Below are 16,029 nucleotides of genomic sequence, written 5' to 3'. Positions count from 1 at the left end.
GAAGTCTGAACTAGGAATGTCACAGAATGTAGCGATCACATTCTGGACAAATAGTATTAAATTGACAATAATCACTCAGTTTAACCTTTGCTGATTAAACAAAATAAAATGTTGTCATTTAAATCTAAAAATGTTCAGTATAAGCCATAAAATGGCAATTTATGAATATGGAAAAGGAACTTGTAATCATTAATTACAATAAGTGAATTTGTTGTTTTTAACCTAAAATTTCACTCATTTTATAATAAGAAATGACAGATATGAAAATCCTTATGTGTAGGAAATGGGGGGAAGAGGCATGCACTGATAATTAAAATGCACTAACTTTCATCAATGTTTACATAAAACAAACTTGATACTTTAAGTAAGTTAGCAACAAACAAAGTGATTACTTAAATGCTGGCAAACAATGAAATATAACTTCTGATATATCCAGTAAAATACATTGTATTATAAACATCAGGTATAAATATTATTACCATCTATTTTTATTAAGTAATAAGTTTTGAAAGACTTCATCAATAAGGGTGAATATGTTAAATAACGGTGTGCTATAATCTTTTATTGAGGCTTTATATACAATACATCCTACTTTACTATGACAGAATTGCTTGTCATCTATCTTTCATGTAAATATTAATTGCTTATACAATAAGTAGACATTTATATTGTATTAGAATTCTGTCTAATCTACAACAGTACAATGTCTGTTCAAAATAATATAAATATTGCTTATTCCTATTACAAATATTCTCCATATGATAATTCAATTTATGGAGCTCAGATGTTCTGGATTGTTAAGGTATGAGTGATAATCTGATGGACTTATATTTATCCATAAGATTAGGAATGATTTTCATTCCATGGCTACTGCAGATCTTAGTTTTGTTAACATTTATTAATTTAAATTTATTTCACAAAAAGCATTTTTAGTATGCCTGACCAAAACATTACTTTATTGGTGAACACTCAAAGTATAAAACTGATAATTTCCTTTAAAAGCTCAAACATATACTTAATAGTTATCAGAGGAAAATGTTTAATAGTCACAATAAAACAAAAAATACATAGTCTAAATAACCTAAGATGGATTTAACTTTATTATCTTTAAATACCAATGGCTTAAACAATCCTAGCAAGAGATCAAATCTTCTGAAATATTTAAAACTGAACAAAGCACAAATTGCCTTCCTTCAAGAAACTCATTTCAGAACAAATGACAATTATAAACAGAATCCTAAGGAATATATGATATTGGCACAATCCACTTATAAGACAAAAACAAAAGGGGTAACAATTTTATGGAAAACAAATGTGATAACCCAAAAATAATTTATAAGTATGAAGATAAAGAAGCCCTTATGGCATTAGTAAGTTAACTATAATAACAGAATATGGACCCTAGCCAATCTATACTGGTTCTCAGGCATTGAATCAGGAACTGTTAAAAACACTTGGATTTAATTTCCAATAATTATAAAGGCAACTTAATATTAGGAGGAGATTTTAACTGTATATTTGATATTTCTGAAACTACAAATAAAAGACCGCTGCGTACATCTGCTGCATCAAAAGCTTTAAACAAGTGGGTAGAATCATTTCCTCTTGTAGATACTTTCAAATTTAAAGAAGATAAATCTTTGTTGTTTTCCCATCAAGATCATAGATTTGGTACCAAAACTAGAATAGATAAAATATTTGCTGCCCATGACTTACACTCTAAAATCATTAATTTCTCAATCCCTCCCTGCCCCTTTTCAGACCACAATTCTTTGATACTAAAACTTCAAAATGGGTACAAACCATTAATCTTTAACTCCAGAATTCCAGCATATATAACTAAAATTAAAGAGTTCAAACTCTGGTTATTATCTGAATTACAGCTCTTCTTAGATATTAATTACACCACAGAGATAAATAAAATAATGATATGGGACTCATTACAAGCTTACATATATGTTAAACCCTAACTTGTTATAAAAAAATCAGAGAATGGGATTCTGAATTATTAGCTCTACAATCCAAACTTTTGTCAGTAAAAGCTGAAAAAAAAGTCAAAATCATTTGGTGATGAAAAAGAAAGTAGAAGTATTTAACAATAAATACAACAAACTTCTAACACATAAAACTAGTTTAGCTTTAGAAAAATTAAAAATAAATACCTTGGTCACTTCTCCCAAATATCTATATAATTTATCCACAAGAATCAAAATACAATCAAAAGCTAAGAACATTAAAAGTATCTTCCATGAATAGAAAGGGAAAATGTCTCAGATATAGGTGACAGTCTTGATGCCTATAGAAATCACTATATGGAACATTTCCAAAAAGAAAATATACATATAGATCAATTAAATCTGGATGTAAAATGTTCTAATTTTAAAAAAATACCAGAAAAATTAAAATTAGATCTGCAAGCACCCATATCCTACAAAGAAATGACAGATACAATAAAAGAGGATAACACTAATAAAGCTCCAGGTATACATGGCATAATTATGGAAATATATAAACTTTTTCCCTCAAAGATACTATCCTTCTTCCATAAAACTCTATTAGAAATTCAGTCACAAGCTTTAATACCACCTTCTTCGAGATATTCCTTAATCACACCAATCCTAAAGGAAAATAAATCCCCAAACCTCTGTACCTCATATAGACCTGTATCACTATTAAATAATGACTATAAGATATCTATGACAATATTAACTAACAGAATGAAAACACCACTGTCCAAAACAATAAATAATGATCAACTTGGATTTATATATCATAGACACACACATGACAATATTAAAAGGATAATTTCTCTTATAGATTATGTTAATAAAGAAAATAAAGAAACACTCATAATTGGCTTAGATATAGAGAAAGCCTTTGATTCCCTAAATTGGGACTGTTTATTCAAAATTCTGGTGTTATTTGAATTTCCTCTTTCCTTTGTTCATCTACTAAAGAATATATATATATATATATATATATATATATATATATATATATATATATATATATATATACAAATAATTTAGCGTATGTTAAGCTAGGTCCATTCACCTCTGAATCTATACATATAACAAAGGGTACTAAACAAGGATGTCCCATGTCACCAGTTCTATTTGCTTTGGCTACTGAAATATTGGCAGATTCAATATGTAACAAAACAAAAATCAAAGGAGTATATGTTTATGAACAACAGAATTATAAAGTAATGCTCTTTACTGATGACATAGTATTAACATTATCCAATACAAAAGAGACATTAGAAGAATTAGATATTTTAATTGACAGATTTTACAGGACTTCAGGAATTTCATTTCAATAAATCAAAAATCAAAATTTGTATTTTTAAATAAAAAAAAGAATTGCAGACGGAGGGGAATCACATTATAGGGAAACAAGAATTTACCTTAAAATATCTAGGAATTGAGCTACGCAAGGATAATAATGAATTAGTCTCAAAAAACTACAATAATGTCATCAACAGAATTAAATTATCTGTGGAAAAGTGGAACAAAATAATATTAACATGGGTTCCCAAAATAAACAAAATAGCTTTAATAGATCACATCAGACCATGGAAACAGGGAGAATTAAATTATCCTGATATAGAAACATATATAAAAGCATCAATATCTGAAACAATCTCAGATTGGATAAGTCCAAATTATTCTGCAAATTGAAAAGAATTACTAACTGTAATATCAATAAATTCATTTGATTTACAAAATAAAATTCAAATAACAGATAAAAACAATTTGCCATGGCACATATTATGTATTATTATGCAATATAACTTAACCAAGCCCACTAAAACTCATATGATTAATTATTACATTGACTCATTTAGGAAAATGATTAATGCAAATATAGATTTAAAAATCTGGTTTGCTCTTTTAACACCATTCATAGTTACAAAGAGCTATCCACATAAAATATACAGAGAAATAATTAATTCCTGGGAACAGAAAGGATTTGTTTGTTGGTTTCAATGTATCAAAGAACTAAAAGTTCTGGATATGCAAACAATAGAAACGATATACAAAAGTCTGCAACAAGACTGGCTAACTATGCAAAGCATTCTGACATATTTGCAAGATTTATGCAGAATAATTAGTAATTCTTCATTTAAAGAAACACCTAAACTTACGAAATACCTATATGAAATCATATATAATGATTATGACATGGGAAATAGTATTTTGAAATTGTACAAGATATTGATAAATTATAAAACAACACCCAAATCCTCATATTGGAATTATATAACAAATGGACACTCATTACAGCTAACTGAAGAAATTAATTAAAGTATTTTATTATTAATAAAACATACATCCTTTACACAATACTGGAAAGTTTTTAATTGGAAATGCTTGCACAGAGGATTCTTAACTCCAGATGGAATTACTAAAATTAATTTTTCCACAAATGGAATATGTTGGAGGTGTGAGCAAATACACCGTGCAGATTGGAATCACATTTTTTTCGACTGTGTTAAAATTAAGCCATTTTGGAATGGTATTAAAAACTTTTTACAAGCTTTATTTAATGAATCATTTAACTTATCTAAAGCTCTAGTATTATTAAATGTGTATGAAGGTCCTCATTTGAATGAGTCAAATATGTATCTCATATGGACAATACTTGCAATCTCAAGGAAGTGTATAACAATAAGATGGAATACAAACACTATACCGACTTTGGAAGTCTTCTACAGCCTACTGAAGACCACAGCATTGTTGAAAATCAAAATTAAAGAATTAAGGATTCATCCTAAGCCATTTATTAACAATCCATGGACATAAGTCTTATCATTGATTGACACTTTACAATTGCTAAACAGATACACTCTGATAACTTGATTGTTATACCTATAAAGTAATTGTATATATTGAGCTCTGTTATAGTGTCAGGCTGATGTAAATAGTGTACATAGTTATTTAAGATGTTATATACAAATACTATGGAATTTATTCAACTGTATCTGAAAAATAAAACATTTTTGAGGAAAAAAAAGAAGCTTGAGTTTGTCAAAGAATGATGGGTGTTCAATGTGTGGTAATACCCACATTAAAAATGTTGGCTGCCATATGATAATATCAACTAGCTACACTGCTGCAGGTGACCCATCCTTGTGGCTGTCTGAGTTGCAGACAGTGTTTGGGTGTCTTGGGTAAATCCAGTTTTCATCTAGTGCATTTCTTCTCTGGAAGGCTCTTAGCTTAATCAGAGACTTGTTGAACTGGCCACAGCAGACTGCATTTTGCTTATAAAACGTTTTACAAAATTTTGTGATTCTCTTAAAGTTGCAGTGCTTATCACTGAAAACACTTAGCAATCAAAAAGTGAATGATCTTGCAGTCCTGATAAGAAAATGTGAAAGACAACAGCAAGAGAATGGAACATCGGTATGGACAATTAAGGCTTACTGCTCCCATTCTCTGTGCAGTTACTTTCACTTATTCCTCCCATCATTCCTTGGGCACATAAGGGATCGACCAGGGATACATGCCATCTTTTCCTACCCCACTTACCATTTGCACACAGTGTTTGAGTCTCAGTGATGTGCTAAAGCCACAGCAATAACTTTGCATGTTTTTATGGGCTTTCTAAAACATTTTCTTCATAAAGCTGTTACTGTGGCTCTCCAGCTAATGAGGTACTTATCATCATAAATCTTCTGGGGATTTTAACAGATTCGTGTACCCAGCTGTACAATTAAAAGTGAGCTTAAGGTGTTTGCTCACCAATTGCTCAGGAGTTTGTGTTCTGGTTATGGGCACATCTTATAGCACCATTAGGAATGCGTTCTGGTCACCAGTATTAATTTCATTTGCATTCCTTGTATCACCTGCCTTCTAAAACTGCTAGTGGGATTTCAAGTGTGTTACAGCGTGGGGCTTATATTAATATCTCTGTATAGATTGCCATCTAAAAATTGCTGCCCATAACTTCTACTTTGTTTCAGTGTGTTACAGAATGGGACATAGTATCGGCTTATAGATTACTAATCATTGTGTACTGGCAGTGATATTTATTACTATAACTAGCTATTTGTATCGAAGAGTGGCAACTATTCCACCATTCAACAAAGATTGATTCAAGTAGTTATTTATCTGTTTCCCTGAATAACTAATGTGTGATTATAGAATTAGACTGTGTTTCATTGCATTTTTATGACCATATAACCTGCCTTGTCTGATTGTATAAGTGAGGTACTGTAATTTGATGCATACATAATGTACTAATTGTCTGTTTTTGCTTTCTGTTTGTTACTGCTTTTCTTCTTACACTTCCACTTTTGATGACCTACTAGTCTCACTCTCTTCCTAACTGCAGCTTGCCCACCCCTCTCCTAATATATATTTTTTATACTTGCAGCCACCTTACTCACAGTCTATCTCCTTCCTGTTTCTGTAACCTTACAACTTACAAATCTCCCTGTTAGCTAGTGTCCTTTCCTTTTTTTTCATTTCAGCAGACTGACTCAGCAGCCAAACCTTCCAACACAGAACTTGACCACTCCATAAGCAAAACCCATCACACATTCTAAACCAAGTGAAATACAGTGTAGTTACAAACCTTGGGCTGCTAGTGTATGTTTATAGTCTTCTTTTTCTGTTACTATCCTAAATGTGTAAGGCTGAAAGCACATCACTGAACCTAAAACCCCTGTAGCCTGTCTTGTCCTCCACTCTTCGAATCTCTAGGGTCTCCGTATATGTTGTTCTACAGCACAAAATAAACTGGTAGTCTTTTAGTTCAATTGGCTTACCCTGGTATAATACTCCAACTCTTTATACAAATATTCTACTGGCTGTTTTCCATAATTAAAAGTACAATGATAGCTCTCCTTTCTGCTATTACTTATTGCTTCACTGATTGCTTTTTCTCCTTTCTGTTGCATTTTGTTCCAGCCCACTCCATTCGTCTCACTACTCTTGGTTCACTCCGCTACCTTACCCCCAATTCCCACCCATCCTCACTATTCCTACATTTTTTTCAAGCAAACCAGTCCCCTTCCTCTCAATCATCCAATCACAACCCTGAATCTCTCCACACTACCTATCTAATAATTTACATCTCCTACTCTGCTAATACTCAATAGCTAAACTCCCCTATCTAATTGCAACTTTTAAATTCATTTCCTCCTGTTACACCTTCCCCTAACTCACTTCAAACTATAAGACACACCACACTTTCCCCTTTGCTACTACTCAAGTAAACCTTACAAAGAGTGAAATGTTATCCTTACACTGCACAATTATCCTAACTCTTACTTTTATGGCTCACATAACTTCCTACTGCACTAACCTCCAGATTATACCACAACCTCATTCTCCACCATTATCTAACTTGTCTCAAGCAAAACCCACACTATTCTCCATATCCCCAACTATCATTAAAACCTCAACCCCAGATCTAGCCAATTTGAGATTACTTCCACAACTCTCTTACCCACATACCGCCCTGCAGTATGACAAAATCATATCCAGATACCTAAAATTTATTTTCCTCACAATATCCCAACTTATCCTTAGTGGAGACATACACCCTAACCCTGGCCTTGCAAAAAACCCTACTACACCCACCACCAAACCACAAAATGTACTAAACTTCCCCAGGAAATGAACTGACCTGCTTATAATAAACCTAAATCTAAAAGAATCCTAAATAAAATACAAGAACTAAATGCTACCCTTTCACTATATTCTCCTGACATAGTTCTTATCACCGAGACCTGGCTTAAACTTGAGATCAGTGATAACAAAATAAGGGAAATTGCACTTTACTGTTTGTATTTGTTATCCTTTCCTCATATATGACACGCACTCTCGTGTTAGTGGTGAGGATTGAGGCTCCTTGATTGCTGGGCCAGGACATGGGCGTCACACATGTATCCACAAGAAAGTGAAAACCAGGCTAGGATTCAAATCATTTAAGATCCAATTGATTACTCCTGAGAGGAAGTGTCACTGTCTTCAAGATAAAACCTTTATGACATATCACTCAGAGAACCTAATGGCTTTTAAGAATGTCAGTAAGCATACATTGCCAATGTTCTATAGCCATAATAAAAAAAGTATGTGTGATTTGTTTGAAGACTGACCCCTAAACTGATTTATTTCACTAGTTTATTAGTCCTATCTTCAAAACAGATATTCCATTTAAGATTTTCTTGCTTTTGGTTAATGTTACAAAAACCAGCCATGCCTTGGACACATAAGCCCCAATTTTAATGTAATCTACCTTTTGCTCAACAGCACTTCACTTATTCAATTGATCGTCCAGGGTGATAATGCAACTTTCAGATCCACATTACTTACATAATACCTTCACTTAGGCTATTGCTGCTACTGAAAGTGACAAAATGCTAAGAGAATTTTGGAAGCAATGCACTCTTCACTGCACAAAGAACAAAGCTGCAGCAACATGGGAGAAGGTGACATGCCAGTGCATGAATGGACAATAGGAGAAACTCCTTTAAAAGTATGCTAACACATGAAAAGGATGTGATAAAGTACTTGGTGATGCTACAGTGCAGGTAGCAAAAGACTAGGAGAAAGAAACTGAAAGTAATGATGCTGAGTAGTTGGCAGAGACTGTGGCAGTAGAATGATCCAATGAGGGATTTGCAGAACTGGATGCAAATTCACAGAAAGATAGAGAGAAAGAAGAAAGACAAGCAGAAGAAGAAGCTGCCCCCACCAAAACAATCATCAGCAAAGCAAATGGCAAAATAATATGCCATTGTAATAAACAGTGTACATTTTTGAAAAAATGGATCTTATGTAGAGAACTTTTCTAAAGCTGACCACTGATCCAAGATGCACTTGCTTGCTATGGGAAAATTATTAGTAAAAAGAAAAGCAAACTGTGCAGTCTACACTGGATATATTTTAAAGAAATCCAGCAATGCTGTCGACTCACCCAATGAAAATGATCCAAGACATTCAACAAGTTACTCTGTAGGTTCTTCATCCTATGAATCATCACTGATAATCTCTGTTTTACTTTCTACCACTGAAAAACATGATACCGAATATTCCCCTTCATCTGCCTCCTCCTCCTTCTCTGTTTCATCCATTTCAGGTACCGTATATGTTTAATTAAACATTACTCGGGCTTAGCTATTTTGTCAGATAACTTCATTAATGCTAAGCACACAGCAGCACTATACAATCTTCACTTTTCATCACTGATTATATTTACTTTATTTCATTTTATAGTTTCTACACTGCATTATATATTTTACAATGAATAAAGAGATAATTAGGTAAATTGGTAAAAAAATATACCAAGCTGGAATTACACAATATGGCAATTTATACATATCAACTGATTACACCATCCCTATGGTTCATGTAGTACAGCACAATACTGTATATGGGGATATGTGGCTTAAGATGTGGAATTACTGTGGTGTCACAAGAAAAGAATGCCATGTTAAGATGAAGATTTGTTACATTCTTATTTAAAATAAGATGGTCTTTTTCCCACACTCAGAAATTCAAAAAGTAAAATACCCTCTTAAAATATGACCTTTATATACTGAAAAAACAAAACAATACATCTCTCATATAAAACAAAACAAAAATATATATCAGTCTAACAAACTATATGTAATGTTTTACCGTTCAGTTTGTACCTTCAATGATGACTAATCCTTAATCACAATGTCTCTTCATACCATACCAGAGTACACTGTACTCATGATAAAACAATCATTACACTGCTTTGTAGTACACAATGCATGGCTTAGCTGTTTTTACTGCCATTTCTGTACCTTTTATCTTCCTTGGTTTTGCCTGAAATCTCATCATTTTTTCTTTGGGAATTTGCCTATATAATGTGTTTGTAGGTCTTCATCCTTCCCCTCACAATGGGACGATGATCCTCTTGAGATTCTGGGGCTGCAGACTTAATGTGCAGGGACAAGTTTAGCTTTGTTGTCACTGATGTGTCAGCAGATCAGTAAACTTGACAAGGAAACCACAGTGAAAAAATTTTTCTATAGCAAACTTCACCTTACTTAAGACAGAGGTGGTAAGTTTCACAGCCCCCACGCTAAAGGATAACAGTGTCCAAGATGCAGGAACCTTTACAAATGCACTCTATGAGCACCTACAAGAATGCATGGATCGTACCATCCCTAGCAAAACCAAGACTCCCTCCCCTAAGAGAAGGAAACCAGTCCAGTGGACCCCTGCCATAAATGGGCTATACAATAGAAGGAGGAAACTAGTTCAGAAAAAAAGCAAATCCCAAGAAGGAAAGACATCCCTGATCAGTATCAGTAAGAAACTAACATCCCTCATAAAGTCATCCAAGGCTAACTTTGAAAGAAAAATAGCCAAGGACTCGAACGATAACCACAAAGCCTTCTTTAGCTATGTCAAGAATCTAAGTGGCAACTCACAAATATGCTCTGAGCTAGTGCAAAATAGCACAAAATATGCTGAACATACTGATATTGCCAACATCCTGGTAGATAGATTCAGTGCAAACTTCACGCCGCTCTTACCCCCAAAAGGGCCCACAACAATACCGGAAAAATGTAGTGTCCCAGAAATTACAGATGCACAGGTGAAAATAGCCCTTTTGAAAACCAAAAGTACAGCGTCAATGGGGCCAGATGATGTCCCAGGCTGAATCTTGCATGAACTACAGAACAAACTAACCCCCCACCTAAACACACTGTTCAACCTCAGCCTCTCCACAGGCTAGATGCCCATAGAATGGCAAACAGCAACGGTTATTCTGCTCCACAAAGGAGGGGCCACAACTGACCCTGGTAACTATCACCCTATAAGCCTGACTAGCCTGGTCTGCAAGGCTATGGAACACATCATCATGGAACTCATTAACAAAGACACTGGGAACCTCCAAACACTTGACCCGACCCATTTCGGCTTTGTTAAGGGCAGATCATGCCTACTAAACCTGGTTGACTTCTTCGAGACAGTCACCAATGCCATAGATGAGGGGAAGGTGGTTCACACAGCCTACCTTGACCTCACCAAGGCTTTTGACATCATTCCTCACTCGGGAATTATAGAAAAACTCACCAGCCTGAACATAAACCCCTACATCATGAGATGGGTTGCCAACTGGCTTAAAGACAGAACTCACACAGTAAGAATAGCGGGCTCCAGGTCCGACTCTAAACCAGTCACAAGTGGTGTCCCACAAGGCTCGGTCCTGGGACCCCTACTGTTCGGCATATACTTCTCAGAAGTACAGGCAAACACAGTAGGACTATGGCTAACCAAGTTCACTGATGACTGCAAACTGGGAGCCATAACGGACTCTCTGGCCGACACGTACGTTCACCAAAAGGGCCTTACTGAGACGAACACCTGGTGTCAAAGTCATGGTATCAAGCTAAATGCCAAAAAATGCATAGTTATCCCATTTGGGAAAAAACAAAATACCCATGAATTACCACATAGGTGGCAGCCCCCTTAATACAGAAGAGGTAATCAGAGATCTGGGGACCCAGGTAGATAGTAATCTCTCCTTTGACAATAATATTGCCATAGTAGTTAGGAAATCCTTCTATGTTGCCCATCTAATTACTAAAGGGTTCACATCTAGAAATAAAGAGGTTATAGTGCCCCTCTACTCGTCACTCATCAGACCCATCATAGAGCACAATGCCCCATTTGGGATGTACCTCACAAGACACTTCCAACAGCTGGAAAGACCACAAAAGTACCTCACCAAGAGGATTACTGGCCTCAAACATATGTCCTACGCAGCCCAACTGGAAAAACTCTGTCTGTACTCAGTGGCATATCCTTTACTCAGAGGTGATCTCTGCTTGACTTACAAAGCCATGTCTAACTCAGAATTGATGGACATGCTCCACCTAAAGAAATCCATGTCACTGCGAGCCACTCACTCTAGTGAGCTAAACCTCACCACAACAATAAATAGAACATGCTGGAGAGATAGATTCCTGTCACAGAGACTCCCCATGCTTTGGAACAAAATTCCTAACTACATTAGGCAGAGCCCCTCACTAACACTCTTGAAGGGAAACCTTGACGAGTGGATGGGTAACAGAAAATATACCCTTGGGATCACTTCATTGACTCTTCTTGACAGAGGCTCAGTTAATTAATCAATGGGGCGGCAAAAGCTGACACACTCTGGCTAGGCTTATAAATGCCCTCGGGCAGATAGCCTAGTACCTACCTATGAACCTAAGTTGGACTGATAAAGAGAATGATTATAGGAGGATACTTTAGCTAAAGAAATTTTTACATGTTCACAAAAGCAACTTATTTAATCACTCTCTGTGGCTGAAACAAAAAGGGCACATGCAGGTCTTCCTAGAATATTCAATAGTGTCATATGTGTATACTACGCTAATGACTACTAGGGACCTTAGAAGGCTAGACATGCAACCCAAATGTGACTCTCAAATTTGATTTACATAGGTGGTGATTTAATGACTGCCTATGTCCATCAGAAACATAGGAGCCAGAGCAGGAGTGAATTTCCAATTACCCATCCACTGGTCCAAATTGCATTTAAAAAGAGATAGGAAGGAACCCTACTTCACATGTATCAGGAACCTGTTCCAGAGCATGGGAATTCTCTGAGAAACATATCTGTCTCTCCAACATGTCCACTGATGTTACAAGCAAAATTTAGGTCTTTTAATCTAGTAGTTCTGATACTGCTTGTTTTGCAGATGTGCAAAGTTTAATCAAAATAGGGTCCAGGGAATCCCTGTATGCCAGGCAAAGATCACTTCTCAGAAGTCTGTATGATACCGAGTAAACAGACAGAGATTTGAGATGATCAGTGTATGACTTTGTGTTTGTTCTCTTTGTTCTTTCTGTAAGGAACCTGTGTGGATGTTCAGTTGCTGCCTTTTTCTGCTTAGGTACATATCAAAGGGGGTATTATATTCTATGATGAGACATGACCTTCCCCTTGACAAAGCTGAATTGTTTTGGGTCAAGTATGTGATGGTTGCCTATGTCTTTGATGATAATTTTTATGATAATTGGTTCCATGGCTTTGCATATTACCATTATACTAGAAAATATTAATATACAACCAAACACCCTAATACTGGGTGATTTCAACTCCACTGCCATTAACTGGGAAAACTACTCGTGTACCATCACCTTTGCCCAACGGTTCTTGGAATTCATAAATTCCAACGCCCTGGATCAACTAATCCCTAGTCCCACCAGGGGCTCCAATATCCTAGACCTGGTGGTTACTAACATGGGATATTGAAGCTCCACACCTATGGTCACCCCCTTGTTGGTCAGGTCTGACCATAAGCTAATCACCCTTGACATCCACATCCCACCCCCGCCCCCCAGTAAGGAAACCTCCTTAAAAAACTTCTCCAAAGTCAACTTCATGCTACTCAAGTCAGAAGTGACAAACTTCATGACACCCATGCAGACGGGAACTGAAAGTTCGACTGCTGAATCCTACACTAAGGCACTGTATGAGCACATCCACTTGTGCATGAATCGTGCCATCCCCAATAGAACCAAGACACTCTCCTCTAAAAAAAATAAGCCAATCTGGTGGTCCCTTGCCATAAGCAAACTTTACAACAAAAGGAAGAAACTGTTGCAGAAAAGAGGAAAATCCCAGGATGCAAAACACTCCCTTACCAGCCTCAGTAAGAAGTTGAGATCTCTCATAAAATCCTCCAAAGCTAGTTATGAAAATAAAATTGCCAAAGATTCCAAAGACAACCACAAGGCATTCTATAGCTATGTCAAAAATCTAAATGGCAATCCTAGATCTGCTCTGAGCTACAACAGAATGGCATTAAATATACTGATCCCAAGGATATTGCCAATATCCTGGCAGATCGATTCAGTGAAAACTTCACCCCCCCCTCTCACCCTCTAAAGGGCCCATCTCAATACCGAAAGATTGCCAAACACTGGTAATAACAGCCACACAGGTAAAAAATGCACTCTCCAAAGCTAAGAATACAGCATCCATGGGGCCAGACGACATCCCAGGCTGTGTACTACATGAACTACAAAATGAACTGGCACCTGACCTAAGAGTCATGTTTAAACATAGCCTCACCTCAGACTTCATGCCCACTGAGTGGTACACAGCTACAGTTATCCCACTCAACAAGGGGGGATCCACCGTGGATCCCAGGAACTACCGCCCCAACAGTTTGACGAGCCTGATCTGCATGGCCATGGAATGCATTATCATGGAGCTTATAAACAAAGACATTGTCAACCTTCAAACAATGGACCCCATGCAGTTTGGGTTCGTGAAGGGCCGATCTTTTCTCCTGAACCTGACTGACTTCTTCAAATCAGTCTTCAGAGCTGTGGACAATGGTAAGGTGGTCCACACAGCCTATCTGGACCTCACCAAGGCCTTCAACACCATCTCCCACTCTGGAATCATAGATAAACTTACTAAGCTGAGCATTTATCCCTACATCACACGATGGGTTGCCAACTGGCTTACTGACAGAACCCACACTGTAAAAGTAGCCAGCTCCAAATCCAGCTCCAGACAAGTGACAAGTGGAGTACCTCAGGGTACAGTCCTGGGACCGTTTTTGTTTGGCATCTACTTCTCTGAAGTACAGGCCAACACTAAGGGACTCTGGCTAACAAAGTTCGCAGATGACTGCAAACTGGGAGCCATTATTGAATCCCCAAATTATGTGGATATCCTACAAAAGGGCCTTACAGAAACAGATGCTTGGTGCCAGAGCCATGGGCTCAAGCTCAAAGCCAAGAAATGTACAGTTATCCCCTTTGGGAAAAAACATGTACCCATGAACTACCACATAGGTGGCAGTACACTAAACACCAAAAGTGTGATAAGAGACTTAGGGACACAGGTGGACAGTGGTCTTACCTTCAATAACCACATTGCCACAACAGTCAGAAAATCCTTCTATGTGGCACACTTCATCATGAAGGGCTTTTCATCCAGAAAACAGGAAGTCATTGTCCCACTGTACTCATCCCTCATTAGACCCATTATAAAATACAATGCCCCATTTGGTATGTACCTCTCAAGACATCTGCAACAACTGGAAAGGCTGCAGAAATACCTCATTAAAAGAATCACAGGCCTAAAGCAGATGCCCTATACTGACTGCCTAAAAAAACTCCACCTATACTCTGTCACATATCGTCTACTCAGAGGCAATCTCTGCTTAACATACAAGGCCTTGTCAAATCCAGAGCTGTTGGACATGCTACACTTAAAGAAATCCCAATCCCTCAGAGACACACACTCCAGGGATCTACACCTTGTCATCACAATGAACAAAACATGCTGGAGGGATAGGTTCCTGACCCAGAGGCTCCCCAGACTCTGGAATAGACTGCCCATACATGTCAAGCAGAGCGCTTCTTTGGCCCTCTTCAAAAGGAACCTTGATGATTGGATGGGAGATAGGAAATTCACCCCGGGGATCACGTCAGTTGCCCTGCTAGACAGGGGTCTAGGGAAGTAAATACTGTGGGAAGAAATAGCCAGGGAATTGTTATGGCTAGGCTTGTATACGCCCCAGGGCCAATAGCCTAGTACCAACCTATGAACCTATGAACTTATGAACTAGTCAGACTAAGCCTGCAGTTTCTTGGGTAGGTTGATGGGCCACCTTTGTGAAATGGGATAACCATTGCAGTCCTCCACTCTCACAGTAGAAAGCCTGTTTTGAGGCTACAGTTGAAAAGTGACTCAAGCAGTCCTGACAGGTCATGTTTCAAGTTATTTAGGAGGCATCATGTTTGACAAATGCATATTTTATATTACCATTTTAATGGTCACTATGTATTAACCAGTTCATTCCCTTACAGAGAAAACCATTTTTATGTTTCCTCTGTTGATCGGGTTAGTCCCACTAGGCTAATGGTCTCTTTTTAGGAGAGATCAGAGGTGTTATTTATATTACTAGGGGAAATCTGGCCAGAGCATAGGGGAATTTCCCTTACTTGTTTCGATAGGTGCTGTGGGATCTTTTACATCTACTTGAGCTACCAACAACTCAGG

General features: G+C 36.9%; 1 protein-coding gene across 2 annotated transcripts in view; it reads right to left on the bottom strand.

The window, feature by feature from the left end:
* The window catches only part of FES (FES proto-oncogene, tyrosine kinase), a 1,834,337-nt gene that overhangs the window by 1,163,490 nt on the left and 654,818 nt on the right, over nucleotides 1-16,029 (bottom strand). The gene's annotated exons all lie outside the window — the stretch shown is intronic.

This window comes from Protopterus annectens, chromosome 7.part0 (genome assembly GCF_019279795.1).
Source record: "Protopterus annectens isolate FY-2018-M chromosome 7.part0, PAN1.0, whole genome shotgun sequence".
In the NCBI taxonomy this organism is placed as follows: domain Eukaryota; kingdom Metazoa; phylum Chordata; order Ceratodontiformes; family Protopteridae; genus Protopterus; species Protopterus annectens.
Note: the sequence above shows the minus strand (reverse complement) of the source record. Positions and strands in the feature narration are given on the sequence as shown.